At 37.2% G+C, this 18,252-nt stretch overlaps 1 long non-coding RNA gene across 1 annotated transcript in view; it reads right to left on the bottom strand.

The window, feature by feature from the left end:
• Positions 1-12,356: 12,356 nt before the first annotated feature.
• LOC107146201 overlaps positions 12,357-18,252 on the bottom strand; it is an 80,299-nt gene continuing 74,403 nt past the window's right edge. Inside the window, exon 4 of the long non-coding RNA XR_001504007.2 lies at positions 12,357-18,159. This is a non-coding gene — a long non-coding RNA (uncharacterized LOC107146201). The remainder of the gene's footprint in view (positions 18,160-18,252) is intronic.

The following is an 18,252-nucleotide window of genomic DNA, read 5'->3' on the forward strand; positions in this document are numbered from 1 at the left end:
AGGCTGAGGTGGCAGTGGATGGGCTGACTTCATGGGGTAGACCTCAGGGATTCCACCATTGGTGGGGCGGTGGAGTCTACTGTTCCTCTGCTCACAAGGAGAAGGCCAGACACATCACATAGTAAACAGCTTCTTCAATTTATTAACAACTAAAAAGTTTCTGATCTACAACTAATAGCATGAACAATCAAATGGCCAATAAGCACACGAAAAGATGTTCAACATCCTTCATCATCAGGAACTTGTCAAGTAAAACTACAAGGAGATAGCACTACACACACCTGCAAGAATGGCTGGAATGAAAAAAAGACAACTAATGACAAGTGTTATAGAAGTTGTGGAGAAATTAGAACCCTCATACACTGTTGGTGGGAATATGCAACGGGGCAGTCACTTTGGGGACACTGTTCAGAGTCTGCCAAAGTTAACCAAATACCTATTACAAACAGCACACTTTCTTCCTGAGAAATTTACCCAGGAGAAATTAAAATGGATGTTCACATGGCAGGCACACAAAAATGATTATAATAACTTTATTCATAACAACCTGGCCTGGAAATAACTCAAGTATCCATTGGCAGATAAAGATATAAATTGTGATATGATTATACAATGGAAGACTATTCAGCAATAAAAGTATAAAAACTACTGATAGAGGCAACTTCATGGGTGAATCTCAAAACCATTATGTTGAATTAAAGAAACCAGATGTAAAAGAATACATATTACATGGTTGCATCTAGAGAGAAGTCTAGAAAAGACATATCTAATTTACAATGATTAAAAGCAGGTAAGGGGTTGTCTAACACTGGGAAGGGAGAAAGGTTTTCCAGGTAGGAACACAAAGAAATGGTTAAGGGTTGAAGACAAGATTGTGTATGGTGATTTAGTGGCCATTACCCAGGTGTTTGCATTTTTCGAAATTCTTCTTCAAACTACGAGCTTAAAATGGACATGATAAAGTTGATTTAAAAAAAAAAATTACATGGGAGACTCTCTGCCTCTGTTCTGGATAGACCTGGAGCTAGTGGGTGGAAGGATGAGATGACTATTCTTTTCTTAGCTCACACAGTGATCCAGAGTTCCACATCAGAGACTTTCTCCTTGTTACCACAAAGCGAAAATGACAGGGTTGTCTGTTGCAATGAGGATAACTCCCCAGACTAAAGAAGCCACAGAAGGTCACAAGAACACTCAACTCCAATATCATCACATATTTACCTAGGAGATCTCATGGACAGTTTGACCGTGTTGCTTTTTCCCACTGCTTCTTTGCTTTTGGATTCAGTCACTAAGACACCAAAAGGTCAAAAGTCTTACTCAGAGTTGGTGACAATGAGTCAATGTCCATCCTCCTCTGCCTTTCAGCCTACAGTCTGAGCACTAACCCACAGTTAGGCCCACAGACTTGGAGCATTATTTAGAATACCCACCTCCCCCATTCTTTCTTTTCCTTTCTTCTACATCCCTGTCCCATCATAAAACACCCATGAATATCTTAAAATAAACTTATTAAGGAAAAGTTAGCAAATATGTTATCATGCAATAAACAGCTACCATGAAACTTAATTTGCTTGTGGCCTCAGGAGAGTTACTAAAGGGCCGTGTTTTCTAAAGTTTCAAAATAATGTTCACCTGAAATCAGAACATGATTTCAAATTAATTCACCCTAATGAAGCTGATATGGTTAAAAAAATGCACCAATAAAATCAACATGGTTATCTTTGTTCAAACAAACATGTACCCACTACATGACGTTCATGTAACTCTAGAGCTATTAGATAGAATTGGTGATCAAAACATTGAGAGATATCATCTAATTTCCATATTGAAGAAATTATTATTTTTTTTTGCTCCTGAAAGATATAATTAGCGTCTGAGTACATTAAGTTGGTAATCATACTTGAGGACATGTTCAAAAACTCTAGGCAGGGAAATAAAAGGTTGTCCAGTTCACTTTTTCACAATGATAGTCCATACATAAAAAATACAAATTCCTAGGTCTCACCATGGAGTTCCTATTTAATGGACTGGGATGAATCCAAGAGTATGTTTCAAAATGTTCCCAAAGCAATTCTGGTGTGCAGATATGTCTGGTCTGGCTCCGGTTCCTTTGTGGCTTTCTTCTTATGTGATGTGCTCTGAGAACTCTTGTCCTTCACCACAGATTATAGAGGTGGAATCCAAATGGTATGGGTCTTGCCCCCATCACTGAGAGCACATCTCCAAGGCAAGCATGTTGATTTAATTGCATTTTAATGTATAAATGCATCATATTTCAAAAGAATCCATGTTTCAATTCAGAATAATTAACCCTGAAAAGCAAGCAAACAATTTAACAGATCTTCAGATAGGCAGCTCCAACTGTAGAAACAGGTAAACATAGTTTGGAGTAATGTCATAGATTTGTATTTTCCTTCAATATGATACATTGTTTCTTGTACCATCATCTCTGTCATTTTGACATGATGATAATCCCAAACTGAATTAAAATATTCCTGTTAGTGAAGAGTTAATCAAGATAAATTTGGATTTTTTAAATGTTCTTCCTCAAGAGATTTTTGTATTTTTATGATCAAACCATGAAAAGATAGAAAAGTAGAGATGTTTGTTTTATTATGTCACTTTAGTGACATGTCCCTGAATAAGCAAGAGGAGAATGACCAGGAGTACAATCATAAGTGCATGCTTTTGTTTACTGATAGAAAATCCCAGATCTTCAACTCACCAGATTTGGGGTGTAAGGCAAGATCAAAAAGGAGTTCATCTAAATATACAAATTTCCAATTAACTGCCCTTGTGATGGGATTTAAGGGTCTCTGAGTGAAGCAACCAGTTTGAATTGCCCAGCTTGATACCTCTGACAGCATCTTGCCCCATTGTAAGATGTCAACCATAGGAATAGGGAAAAACAGAACTCATAAGCCCAACCCTCTCTCCCTGGCTAGAGCACAGGATGGCCAAGAGGCCACAGGAGACTAGCAGAGCTACCTGGATGCAGGGGAAATCATTTTTTGAGAAAATCTCAAGAGGTAATACAGGCTCCATTCTAAATTTTCTTTTGCATTCTTTCCTGTTACCCAATTACAAAAGCATATTAAAAATAACCAGTACTGGCTCGCCACAGATCTCTGTTCTCCTTTTAAGTTTGAACAAGTACAAATGAGTCAAGATCCCCTGCTGTGCCCCACCCCAGGAAGATCACTGAGCCCTCTCTTCCTTCCTGTTGGCTCCTGGATTCTCTCTGCTGCAGCATTTATCTCAGCATAATTCCTGAATTTCTGGCTCATTGTCAGGTATGCCCTCTATCCCTGTGGGGGCCTCCCCAGGTCTCTTAGGGCCTCTTTTAGCCTCACTTTTTCTGTGTGTCTCTGTTTCTTCTTCAGTCATCACTTTCTCAACAACCCTCTGTCTCACCAAGTGAAGAGAAAACAAGCAGGAAAAGTGAACCACAAAAAGAAAAGACCTTTTGGTCAAAGCATTTGTACTGAGCATACCTGGAAAAAATTCTGACTCACTCCAGCCATGTCAGCACCTTCTGTCACCAGGAATCTCTTCAGCTAAAGAGACTCATTTCCTCTATACAATATGTGCATTCTTAATACACATCCCTTAATGAAGATGAGCTCTTGATTCATGCAAAAGCAATCTGTACTCTGTAGAAGATATCGTCTTTAACCTCAGGTTGAACTAAAAAGTACTGGAAATTGTAAGAGTTTATTTTATTTTATTTTATTTTTTAACCTTTGGGGGGTCATTCAGGATGGGGATCTGCCTGGCAGTTCTTAATGGTGGTTTGATTGGGCTCCAATACTGTTTTAAAGTCTCAACTCAGTGTCTAGCCAAGTAAAACATATCCTCTTTTTCATCTGTGCTCTCAAGTCTAGCCTTCAGCCCCAGGTCCTCAGTCATTCCTTGGTTCTTCTCTGGATTCTGTCCAATTTGTTGACAAATCCTCCGATCTTCATTTAAAACTACTTCTTTATTTCTTCCCGATAGCATCTCACAGTGTTTCCTCAAGATCAGCATTTTCTGCTCTCTCTGCCCACACATTAAGCTGAATGTGGGAGCAAAGAATATAAAGTCCACAAGGCTGCTCAGGGGTGACATCAGCACCAAGGCTACTGGATAGGCCTTTCAAAAGAGCAGAGCCAGGCTATTCCAGGCTGGCAGGAGACATTTTCTTTTCTTTTCCTTTTTGAAAACAACATCCTACCTTGACTATAAAGTCTATATTGATCACTGCTGAAAACCTACAAAACACACAGAAAGAAGCCAAAGTTGTAAAAATCATGGGTGATCTGTAAAACAAGATAATTACTGTTAATATTTTTTATGTTTTCTTCTACTCCTTTATGTACAAATATTTTAACAAACCTAATTGTATACAAAAGGCAGTTTCTCGTGCATTTGTTTCCCAGATTCCTTTTTCATTCTTCCAGTGATTATTTTATGCCTTAGAATTACACTACCTTCAGTACTGTAATTTTTTATCAACACTAATTTCTTTTCTTTTTCAACATTTTCTTGGCTATTATTACTTTTTTTTAATATTATTTACCTTTTTCTTACCAGATGGCTATTCGGTACACTTTGTTCACTTTTTGAATAGAATTTCTTTAGATACAAAAGTTAAAACACAAAAATAAAAGAAAGAGTTGACTTCTACAATGTTGTCTCCTTCAGTCCCAGAACATTCGCTCATTATACTTTTTCAATTTATCAATTAAGACTTATGGTGCTATTGATTATGCATTCATATTTTTAAACATTTCTAGTTTATTTTTAAAGCCAATAGCTTCATATATGGTGGATTTGAGTGTGTCTGGTTTTACATTTTTCTTGTCTTCTTTATCTCTAGATACTAAGGCTCCTCATTCTATTTTTGTTCCTACTAAATATCCTTAGCATAAAATTTACTGTTTTAACCACTTTTAAGTAAACCATTCTGTAGTATTAAGTACATTTGTACTCTTATGCAACTACTACCAACATCCAATTCCAGAATCTTCCCAATCTGAAACTTTGCATACGTTAAACAGGAAGTCCTACTTTCCCTCCACTCCAAACCCTGGAAACCAACATTCTTTCTGTCTCTACAAATTTTATATATATATTAGCCATTCTAAATTGGTATCTCATAGGGGTTTAATTTTTCTAATGATTAGTGATACTGAGAATCTTTTTATGTGCTTTTTGGCCATTTGTATATCTTCTTTGAAGAAATGTCTATGTATGTAGTTTGCCCATTTTCCCCCTTTTGTAGAATTTGCCCTAGGGGAGTTTAAGGTTCACAGCAAAACTGAACAGGAATTACAGTGTTCCCATAGACCCTTGCCTCTACAAAAATGTGACCTCCGCTTACGCCACTATCAGCATCCTATACCAGAACAGTGTATCACTACAATTGGAAACCTACACTGACACACCATTATTACCCAAACACCATAGCCTACATAAAGATTCACTCTACATGATACACTTTGTGGTTTTGATAAATATATACTGCAATGTATGTATCATCATAGTATTTATCATCATAGTATTATACAAACTAATATTACCACCCTAAAACTTGAGGATTTCTTTTCTGTTTTATTCATTGATTTCTCTATTCTTTCATCAATACCACACTATCTTGATTACCATAGCTTTATTTTTTCCAAACTCTCATTAAAAAATTATTACTCTTACAGTTCAAACATTTAAAAATGTTAGCAGACCAACCATAAAAGTTTGACATAAACTGGCCATTGATACTGAAGGAACAATAATTTCTTAATTTATTATTAATGAGAGCTACTGGGTTGGTTGCTCCTGTAGTTTCTACAGTGGACATTTATATTTCATGTTTATATTTATATGATATGTTTATATTTATTTTACATTTATATTACATTACTTTCTCATTTTTCTACCATCTTTCCTATCCCCATGCCTCCTCCCCATTCCTCCCTCCCCTTTGGCTAATCCAAAGTCCCTTCACTCATCCCACCCTCACCCCCCATTATGGATGAGCATCCACTTATCAGAGAAAACATTCAGCCCTTAGTCTTTTGGGATTAGCTTACTTCACTTAGCATGATATTCTCCAACTTCATCCATTTACCTCAAATGCCATAATTTTCTTTTATTGCTGAATAATATATATATATATAATTATATATATATATATATATATATATCACAGTTTCTTTATCCATTGAAGGGCATCTAGGTTGGCTCCACAGTTTGGCTATTGTAAATTGTGCTACTATAAACATTGATGTGGTTACATCACCATAGTATGCTATTTTTAAGTCCTTTGGGTATAGAGCAAAGAGTGGGATAGCTGGGTTAAATGGTGGTTCCATTCCAAGCTTTCTAATGACTCTCCATACTGCTTTCCAGAGTGGTTGCATCAATTTGCAGTCCCATCAGCAATGTATGAGTGTGCCTTATCCCCCAACATCCTCGCCAATACTTATTGTCGCTTGTATTCTTTTTTTTATTACTGTAATTGTAGATGGACAGAATGCCTTTGTTTTACTTGTTTATTTTTATATGGTTCTGAGAATTGAATCTAGTGCCTCACACACGCTAGGCATGTACTCCGTCACTGAGCTACAACTCCAGCCCCCTTGTATTCTTGATAATAGCCATTCTGACTGAAGTGAGATGGAAATCTTAGAGTAGTTTTGATTCATATTTCTCTAATTACTAAAGATGTTGAACATTTTTTCATATATTTGTTGATCAATTGTATATCTTCTTCTGAGAAGTGTCTGTTCAGCTTCTTAGCCCATTTATTGTTTGAGTTGTTTGTTTGTGTGTGTGTGTGTGTTTAGTTTTTTAAGTTCTTTATATATCCTGGAGATTAGTGCTCTAACGTGCATGTGGAAAAAAAATTTGTTCACAAAATCTAGGTTCTCTCTTTACCTGATTGATTGTTTCTTTTGCTGAAAATAAGCTTTTTTAGTTTGAACCCATCCCATTTATTGATTCTTGATTTTATTTCTTACACTTAAAGAGTCTTGCTAAGGAAGTTGGGGCCTAATCCAACATAATGAAGATTCGGGCCTACTTTTTTTTCTATTAGGCGCAAGGTCTCTGATCTAATTCCTAGGTTGTTGGCCCTCTTTGAGTTAAGTTTTGTGCATGCTGAGATATTGGGGTTTAGTTTCATTTTACTGCATATGAATTTCCAGTTTCCCCAACACCATTTGTTGAAGTGAATATCTTTTCTCCAAAAATATCTTTTTGGTGCCTCTGTCTAGTATCATATAACTGTATTTATGTGGGTTTGTCTCTGTGTCTCCTATTCTGTATCATTGGCCTACATGTCTATTTTGGTGCCAATACCATGCCGTTTTTGTTACCATAGGTTTGTAGTATAGGTTAAGGTCTGGTATTGTGATACCTCCTGCTTCACTCTTCTTGCTAAGGATTGCTTGGCTATTTTGGGGTCTCTTATTTTTCCAAATGAATTTCATGATTGTTTTTTCTATTTCTATAAGGAATGATGTTGGGATTTTAATTAGAATCACATTGAAATTGTGTAGTGCTTTGGGTAGTATGGTCATTTTTAACAATATTAATTCTGCCTATCCAAGAGCATTGGAGATCTTTTCATCTTCTAAGGTCTTCTTCAATTTCTTTCTTTAGTGTTCTGTAGTTTTCATTGTAGAGATCTTTCACCTCATTGTTAAATTGATTTCCAGTTATTTTATTTTTTTCTGAGGTTATTGTGAATGGGGTAGTTTTCCTAATTTCTCTTTCAAAGGATTCATCACTGATGTATAAAAATGCATTTGATTTATTGGTATTGATTTTATATTCTGCTACTTTGCTGAATTCATTTATTCATTCTAGAAGTTTCCTGGTGGAATTTTTTGGATCCTCTAAGTATAGAATCATATCATTTGCAAATAATAATAGTTTGAGTTCTCTTTTTCTATTTGTATCCTTTTAATTTCTTTCATCTAATTTCTCTGCTAGAGTTTCAAGGACTATGTTAAATAGCAGTGGTTAAAGAGGGCATCCCTTTCTTGTTCCAGTATTTAGAGGGAATGCTTCCAATTTTTCTCCATTTAGAATGATGTTGGCCTTGGGTTTAGCATAGACAGCTTTTACAAAGTTGAGGTATATTCCTACTATCCCTAGTTTTTCTAGTGTTTTGGACATGAAAGAGTGCTGCATTTGGTCAAAAGCTTTCTTTACATCAATTGATATAATCATATGATTCTTTAAGTCTATTGATGTGATGAATTATGTTTATTGATTTCCATATGTTGAACCAACCTTGCATCCCTGGAATGAACCCCACTTAATCATAGTGCACTATTTTTAAATATGTTTTTATGCAATTTGTCAAAATTTCATTGAGAATTTTTGCATCAATGTTCATCAGGGATATTGGTCTGAAATTTTCTTTCCTTGATATGTCTCTGTCTGCTTTTGGTATCAGGATAATACTAGTCTCATAGAATGAGTCTGGAAGGGTTCCCTTCTTTTTTATTTTATGGAATAATTTGAGGAGTATAGGTATTAATTCTTCTTTGTAGGTCTTGTAGAACTCAGCTGAGAATCCATCTGGTCCTGGGCTTTTCTTGATTGATAGGCTTTTGATGGCATCTTCTACTTCCTTGCTTGAAAAATTGACCTGTTTTAATTGTGCATGTTCTCCTGGTTCAGTTTGGATAGATTACATGCCTCTAGAAATTTGTTGGTGTCTTTGAGATTTTCTATTTTATTGGCACATACATTTTCAAAATGGTTTCTAATTGTCTTCTGTATTACAATGGTGTCTGTCATGATATTTCCTTTTTCACCATGAATTTTAGAAATTTTGAGTTTTCTCTCTCCTTATTTTCATTAGGGTGGCTAAGGGTTTGTCAATTTTATTTTATTTTTTTTAAAGAACCAGCTTTTTGTTTTACCAATTTTTAAAATTGTTTCTTTTGTTTCAACTTCATTGATTTCAGCCCTGATTTTTAATTATTTCCTGTCTTCCACTAATTTTGGTGTTGTTCAAACAAAATGTGATGGGTTTTCACAATGCACTGCAATGAATCCATTTAAATATTATGTAACTGCTTCATTACTCCATATTTTGGTATCTTGTCTGTTAAATGGGAATAAGAGTGGTACCTACTGTAGGCTCCTGGGAATTAAATGAGATAATGCAAATAAAGTTCATAAAAATCATTTCTATTTATATAACAACCACCCAAAAAATATCACTTATTATTTAGCATTCATTTCATGCTAGAGACCTAACTCATTTCTTCATAAATATTGGATAATTTAATTCTTATACTAATTATTTAATATAGGTATTCTTGTATTTAAAAAAAGAAAACTTGAAATTCAGAGAGCTTAAGAAACTTTTTTAACTCAATTTTTGTTTTCAATCCACAGTCTTCAACTCCTCCTTATACTTAATTAGAGCTCATTAATATTTATACAGGCACTCCTATCAGAAAGTTGGAAATTATTCCAGACTGTTCCCTCCCTTTTATCCCCTGCATCCAATTCTTTACTCATTCTGCCTCCTAACTTGTTATCTCCCACTTCAGACCCTGTTGGCACCCTGTTTCCCCTGGACACACATCACAGCAGCCTGTGTCAATTGTTTCTGACTTTAAGACCTCAAAATTCTCCACCTAAGGGATTCAGGTTTCTTCGAAAACCTACTCTGCATATGTCCAAGGCAAGCCTGAAGTGTCAGGAAGCTAGTACTCTTGGGAGAGAACCCCAATCAATGACAGATGGGAGTTGGTCCATAAATAACCTTCGACTCCCCTAAATGAATGGGGCAATGCTTAACACACTCCGTATAGGGTCCTGGCAGGATTCAGCTTCAATTCCACCATGGGAAACGGATCATTCTTGCATCCTCTTTTGCTTCCTTCCTTCTGCCACTTCTCAGACTTACTATCCTATTTTTCTGTTCTCCAAAATAAAGTAATTGCACCCAACTATTGTTGTGTCTGCTTCTCAGATAACGTAACTTAAGACATCTCTCCATTCCCTCTGTACGTCATAAATTCATTTTATTGCACTTGAACTGTTGAGCAATATCCTAGCTTTCCTCTCTCAGTCTTCAATTTTTTTTCTTTCAAACCCTTCCTTCAAAGAAAGTTTTCAAAAACACAAATATGATCACAGACTTTCCCTGGCATGAAACTCATTAGTGACTTCCATTGTATGCATGATAAAATACAGTCTCTTTAGCAAGGCTTACAGGGCTCTGCATAATATCAAGATCCTGCCCCTGCCTGTCTTTCTGTCCTCACCTTCCACCTCTTCCCAGCACCACCCTGTGCTAAGCTCATATGGAAAAATGCACACTCCTTCAGATGCACCATGTCACTCCAATCCTCTGTGGATCAATACATACCTGGCATGTCCTCCACTTGGTGTGATGTCCAACCAGTGAGCTCATAACCATTCTCCACGTCCACTTCAGTTCCCCACAGAGTAACAGGAAGACCACATACCTCCAAATTTATGCTAGTCACATGGCTCCCTATTTATTTGTCACTATGTCCATCTTCCCCACTATACTAAAGGTTGCTTGAAGGCAAGCACTCAAATTCTGGATCAGTAAGCCCCCAGTGTCTCCCCAGCACTCCCCACAGAGATAGTGCTTTTGGAAATTGTGTTGCAGTAATAAATGGCTCAGTGATGGAAGGTACAAAATCTAACAGCTGGAACTCTGACAGATGTGTGCATTCTTAAAGTCTGTGTTCTTCCTACTGTAGTGTGATCTCTAAGGGAGAGAGCAGGAGCCGTGATATTCTGTTGCGGTGACACACAGACTTTATTGTACAAATGCAATGTATTTGCAGTCCTCACACATTCAAATGTATAAAAATAAGGAAGAGTGGTCTGTAGGAGGCCTACTGAAAGAGCCCCACTCCCAGAAGTTTCATCAAAAGAGGAGAGATCCATTTCTCCTTTTGCATTGTATCAGATCGACACCTCAGGACTCCCTCCATTTTTTTTGCCCTAGTAAGTTAAAAAAAATTTTTTTTTAAAGTGCCTTAAGAGAATACAGCCAGGAAATTGGATCACTAGGAGAAAGGTATCAAAATTTTTCAACTCTCTGGAGATGGTGGGAGGTCAGGAGCAAAGAAGGAGGCTGGGGAGGAAGGCTGGTTTAAAGGCTGCCTCTGGGAGAGAGAGCAAGGGAGAAAGGAATCCAGATGATTTTTCATGTAACTCAGGAACAATGCATTTGTGCCTTAATAACTTGTGCCTCTTTGACTCGACCTGAACCAGATATTAAAATGAGGATTAAAATCACATCATCAGTTTGGAATTGAGATAGCCTTCACTCTAAGGTTTTGGAAACATCTCTTCAACTGCTGTCCTTGAGCTGGGGTTGGGGAAGGGGAGCAGGAAGACAGACAGTCACGGCTTAGCGAGTGTTCATAATGGTAATAAGAATACCTCTATTGCTGCCCCAGGCCCCTTCTTTGGGTGAAAATGATCTGATTTTTGGTTCTTGAGCTCTCTCTGCATAAATCCAGATTCCCCAGTCTCTAGAGATGCCTATTTCCATGGACCCCCCAAGGTGGTTCCAATCCTTCTCTTAGCAGGCTCTTAGCTTCTGGCTATCTTCCTTGGGTACTTTCTCCTTGGATCAGGCCCAGTTGTCATGAAGGAGTCTGGTTCAAGTTCCAAGATAAATTTAACCAGTTTGATAATAAGGACAACTGTTATGTAGTTGTTATGCAACTTATTATTATGATTATTATTTATCCCTCCCTTTCTATCTCATTACAATTATTTAAGGAGGTTACTTTCAATGACTTCTATATAAAAACACCAGTTGAATTTTCTGTTCAACCCTAGGTAACAGATGGGTAATAGATACTAAGTAAACTTTTTTTGGTGGGTGGGAGGTGGTGCTGGGGAGTAAACACAGGGCTTCCTGTTTGTTAAACACATGCTCCACCCCAGACGTACACCCCAGCTACAGTAAGTAATAACTTTGAAAGTCTTAATGCTACAGTCAAAATACCCAAGATTTAATCAAAACACCAAACTTTATTTAATGTCTGATCTCCCCTTCCTCATCTAGAGACCTGCAGCCTTAAGTAAGGTGTAGTCTTTCTTTCTCCCGCTGAGACTTCACCCTCCAATGGCCCTGATCTTGCCAATTGTTTTATTATCAGGTCAGAATAGAAAGAAGTTGGAGTGGAAAGAGGAAATGAAGAGCATTATTGTCGTAGATGAGTGAGGCTTACTTCTTTCCCTTCAGGTATTCCTTTGTTCTCTAGAGTTTCCATCAGTTTTGCTTGATCCTGAAAGATCCACACTCCAAGTAAAAAAAATCTCAGGGAATATCTCTATTAACCTTCAGCTTCTTATTGATGGGTATCACTATTGAAGGTGGCTACATTCCTGGCTTTGTGCTCTCTCTCTCTCTCTCTCTCTCTCTCTCTCTCTCTCTGTGTGTGTGTGTGTGTGTGTGCACGTGCACGCATATTTGTGAGTCTCTTCAGCTCCATTAGAAACAAACAAGCATCACTTGACCCTACAAGTACTGGAGTCCCAGGCACATTTTATCACAGCAATCTACATGTTGTCACTAAGGCCTGACTCAGCAATCCAGTCATCCAACCAAGCCCTTCAACTCTCCCCAGTGCAAGGGAGTGCTTTGCAAATGCTCTGTTCACCCATGGACATCTCTCACTGGGTTTGTGATGAAAGGGATAATTCATATGCAGCCCACAAGTCACAGAGCCATTAAGGAAAAAGAGTTGGACCAAGCTAAGGCTAAAAGATGAGCTGATTCTTTTCCCCTCTTCTTCATAGCCTCCTTTACCCCACTTTGAAGGCTCCTACCAGTGCATGTGTACACTACTTTCTGAAATTACACATTCATTTATCATGCAAATCAATAAATATTTAGTCAACAACTACTGAATGCCCAGCCCTGTGGTGGGCATGATAAGTTCATTGGGGGAATCCCACATAGATTTTAAAGGAGCTCAATAGCCTAATAATGAAGAAATGTTACAAATACAAATATTGATCTTTTATGAAGGAAAATAAGGCCTGTCATACAGATGATCTTACAGTAGACTATTCATTGATAATACAACCACAAGTAGCCTCAACAGTTCTCATGCAGTAACAGTACTTCATGCTCAGCTGCCCTTCTGTTCCATGTTGCCATCATCCCTGGAATCAGGCAGAAGGAATGGCCCCTGTGGGACATGTTGGCTTTATGGCAGCATCAGGTGGAACAGCACAGAGAGCTTCTGTATAGAAATGGCACACCACTTTCTCTCAGGTTCCATTGACTAGGGAACGTCATTGGCCCCCTCTGATGTCAGTAGAGCACCAGGGAGAAGACATGGGGATAGACACCATTGCAAAGGCTGCAAATATTTGAGAAATATAATACAATTCATCACACGCATCATGAGACAGGAATGGAGAAAGTGGTTTCTACTTTCAGTTAGAAGTGTTCATGAAGAACACTTCTAACTGAAAGTAAAAAGAAGAATTTCTGGAGGAGGTGATGTTAAGCTGGGTTCTGAAATATTGGAAACTGGATGAAAATGGTTAAAGGAAGTAGAATTAGAAACTTGCAGGTATGAAGGCAACGTCCTAGGAAATGCTGGGCAGAGGGAGCAGAGTAGGGGATAGGAAAAAACAGAAATAAAATTGAAATATGATTATGGAATGTCTTAAATTCCAGCTGAGGTGTCAAAACGTTGCTATGGAAGCAACAGGTACAGAGTAAGGGCAGGAGAGATATGACAAGGGATGTGCAGAACTGTGCTGCAGGTAGATTAATCGGGTCTGAAAACAGTGTTGCTTGGACAGGACATGAGTTTAAGAACCTACTTTTGCAGACCTTCCCCTGGCCCTTCTCACACCTTCTCACTTCCTAAGACCAGTTCACATATTCACATTTTATCTCTGAAGATTGATTTGACTCTCTCATGAAGAGCTAATTGATCTTTTTTCTTCATATACACAGTCCTTTTCCATTTTGTCCTAAGTGTGTGTGTGTGTGTGTGTGTGTGTGTTTGCCCATTATAGAAATATTAGTTCTGAAACATAGAACTATGTTTGGCCTTCATTTTTTGTAGTTTTTTGTTCCAGCTCAGGGCTGCACACAGCTTTGTTTGTTGAAAGGACATTTTGAATGAGGAATGACCCAGAGGCCCAAATGGAAGTTTCCTGCAATTGTTTTTTAATGGAGTGAAGACTGGAATGGAAAAGACAGATGAAATATACTGATTAATATTAAATGTTTACGTGCATATGCTCTTTATATGGCTAGTAAATATTAAGGAGGTTTACTCTATATTATACATTTTAATATACTGCCCTTTACATTTAATATTAATATCATATGAATGAAGTCAAATATGTCATACTCACCCAAGATGGCATATATGAGCTTAGTCTGACATTAACTGAGAAACTACAGTGCACTCCAGTGAATAGAAACCCACTTCTCACACCATGTCTTATGCACCTTCTCTATAGAAAGGGATTAATGAGGAAGTTCAAATAGGGAAGGTCCAAATGCTAAAACTCACTTTAATATCCAGAAGGCAAATTAACCATAAATATGTTCTTGCCTAAAATTCCCAGTTGCCATAATTGCTCACTAATGATACTTCTCCAAGGCATTCTGGATTTTGCAGTTCTCTGCTTCATTAGGACTGGGAACTTGTCTGGTCCCAAAGAGAGTCTAAGTCATAATGTTGAAGAGAAGAATATAAGTCTGGACTCCTTGGAAGAGAGACTTGAGATGACCTCATTTTTCAGCATTCTTTCTCTGAAGGAAATAATAGGGATGGTGTAGATTACAGAAATCCAAATCCTGTATCAAGGCTGGAAAATTAAGGGAATTCCATTCAAACGGGTATAGTACAGAGGATGGTCTACAGAATCACTGGCAAACCTCATGACCTTCAGACGAGCCAGTGCATTAGTTTCCTGGGGTTGCTGTAACAAATTACCACAAACTGAGTGCCTTTCAAGAAGAGAAGTATATTCTCTGGCAGTTCTTAGAGTCTAGATGTCCAATACCAAAAAGTCAGCAGGGACAGGTTCTCTCTGAAACCTCTAGTGAAGGATCTGTCTTTGTTCTGGTGATTGCTGCAACCCTGAGCATTCTTTATCTGCATCTTCTGTATCTCTAATGACCCTTGTTACAAGGACAATAGTCATAGTGAATTTGGGGCCCACAGTAATTCAGTATGACCTCAACTTGATTACATCTATAAAGAACTTATTTCTAAATAAGGTCACATTGACAAATTGCTCATGGACATAATTTTGAGGAGAGACCCGGATCAGTAGGTATTTGAAGGAATAACTCAAGTACTGAGGGGTGAATGCCCTTACCCACCAAAGCTGAAAGCCAGCCTCATAAAGGAATGACACACAAAAGATTGGAGATCTGAACTTGTATAGCCGTTTGACAAGTCCAAATAAAATTAAGGAGAACTAAATTAATATTCTTAACCAATGTCTTTGAATTCATTTCTGAGTTCTTTGTGTGTCAATGAATTTATGCTATGTCTCATCCTAAAGAATTGAAGTCATGAAATTATGAGGATTTTAATATTCCTAAAAGAATATTAGTTATTCCTCAAGGAAACTAGCATCCACAATGTAGATGGAACAAGTTTACACATGTAGAAGTTACCTTATGGATAACTTCTGTCAATAAGTCAATACACATGTAGAAGTTATCTTATTGAAGACTCCTGTCAATCATAGCAAGTAGCAATTATTTTCCCTATGATACAAGTAAGGAAACTAAGCCTGAACAAATTGCTTCCTTTTTCCAAGGTTATCACTGCACATATTTAACTGCATTCTGCTTTTGAATAGAAGTAAATATAAAGTTCTAATCAAACTTATTAATTCGATTAATTTATGCAAAATATTACTAAGAATTTCACTTTCTATGACTGATGGAACTTGATATTCATATTATTATTTAATTCACAGATTAGTTAGGGCAGAAATTATCCTACTCTTTTTAATGTCCTCCATGAAATTTCATAGCATAAAGAGTTCACAGACCATATTTGATGGTGGAATTGCAAATTGTTTTCACAAATCCTTAAATCAGAATTCACACTTCAATCCAAATGAACTGGAAAATACTATTAAAAGTCGTGAAATCCATTTCTGGTTTACAACCTCCCAAATAACGACCAGGTCATTTGGAGGAACTCATTTCTCTAGTTCTCATCTGCTAAACCGGAGCATGGTACTGATGTCTCTCTTCATGCCCTTTTGCTTTATTGCTTTATGATTATAAATATTTCCAAACCGTAATATCCTTCTAAAGCTTCTATGCAAAAACCTATAATCGATTAGAAACATGTTTTAAGGCATTTTAAGTTCAAATTTTTATTTGACCACAGCCTGATTTCTTTCAGACCCATGTTAATTTATAAGCATGTGCAGTGCCATATTGAGAATAAATGAAATATTATATTGCCTCAGTGCTCTCTACCAATAGCTTATTTCTTTACTATTGATGCCTCTTGCCTTCTGAATATTATCTTCCAAGAGAGTTAAAAATGTTGAATGTATGTACACCTAAGAAGAAGGTGCTTCCTGAAGCATATTTTTCCCTCCTTGTGGGTACTGTTCTCTTGGACTGACCACAAGACCTCCTCCCCTTGGAAGAAAACCCTGGGTCCATGTGTTTGGCAGATGATTAAAGCAAGCTCTGTTTACAGGTTTTTCTTTTGAACCAGTAAAATCAGAGAAAAGAGAAAGACCACATTACTGACTTTCCTCTCTGCAAGGATTTTTAAACCTTTGGAACATGGATGTGATGACTCCCCAGAAAGAGCACTTTGGATTCATGTTGGCAAGCACACCAGTAAATAGTGTAGCTGGAGAAACTGCCTTCAATAAGACTTTGTTTTATTTTCAGTCCTTAAATAGGTCTACTTCTTAGATGTAGGATAAATTTTTTTTACAATGTCTAGGGTTGTAAGGAATAAGTTTTACCTGGTCTTAGGCATCCTTTGGCCACAAACAGAAATTCACCATATCTGAAATGCATAGACTTAAGTAGTTCCAAACAGACTGTTGATTTTCCATCAGTAATTCATAGATAAATTCTTAAATAAATCCTATTATTTTGGAAAAAGATGAATTTATGACTTTATGTGATTAGTAATTAAGCATTAGTTTCATGTGCATCCATTCGGGGAGATGTATTGATGAAATAATTGCTTTTAAAATTATTTTATTTGGAAACGAAATATTTGAAAGAAAGAAACTAAATTTCTCAAATTCGGGTTTCTTAGGTTTGGGGATATTCTTGTCACAAAGAAAAAATCCCATCGGTTATAAGCTTTCAGAGTTGAAGAGAATTTTTTGATTCACTGTGATGGAGAGAAAGCTATCTTCCATGACCAAAGTGAGTTAGTTATAAAAATTATTTGATCATGTGGAAAACCTATAGTCTCAGGAGTCAACATAAGCAAATAATATAGAAAACAAGAGGAAATTTTTTCATGTTAAATCTGTAAATGATAATATATTTAGCACTACAGATAAATAGTATTGTAATTACTATAATATAAGGAAAAAGTAATTTTAAAATCAAAGTAAATAGGGTGGCCACAATATCCCCACTGAAGAGAAGAAGAAGGAAAGAACAGATCAAAGTTTAAGCAGTTAGGAAGCTATTATAATAGTTGGTACTATTAGACCCCACCAGGTGACTGACTGCCCAACCTGTGTATTGGGTTCTATGATTTGTCCAATTCACCTGTCCCACTGGGCTCCTAGCAGCCTCCTTGACACTATCCCTTCGGTCCTGTATCTTAAGGAACTGGATTTTTAACTTTTCTTTGAATTTCTAAGGAAGGCTTTGGTATCCTTCCAACAAATGTCCTTTTTAACTAGCTCACTAGAACTGTTTTCCAATACTTGCAATAAAAATAAATTCACCAAGATAGTTAGCTATCAGCCTTGCATGAGTTGCAGGAAGAGTTAGCACCAGTATGGTATTATTCAGCAGGTCCTGTGTGGGAGAATCCTCTGGCTACTGTGACAGGCTGGTTACTCATGATGCTGAGACTTCATTTCCAGGAGGAGAAAGTTACTCCACGGGAAGCTGATTACTCTCAGAGAGAATTCTTCAGTAGTGACACCTGTTTCCTGAAAAAGAAGCCATCTTCAGTCAACCAAGTGAGAGAGAGGATGCAAGTTACTATTTCCTAACCATCTGCACTGGTGGTAAATTAATGCCGC

This window comes from Marmota marmota, unplaced genomic scaffold (genome assembly GCF_001458135.2).
Source record: "Marmota marmota marmota unplaced genomic scaffold, marMar, whole genome shotgun sequence".
In the NCBI taxonomy this organism is placed as follows: Eukaryota; Metazoa; Chordata; class Mammalia; order Rodentia; family Sciuridae; genus Marmota; species Marmota marmota.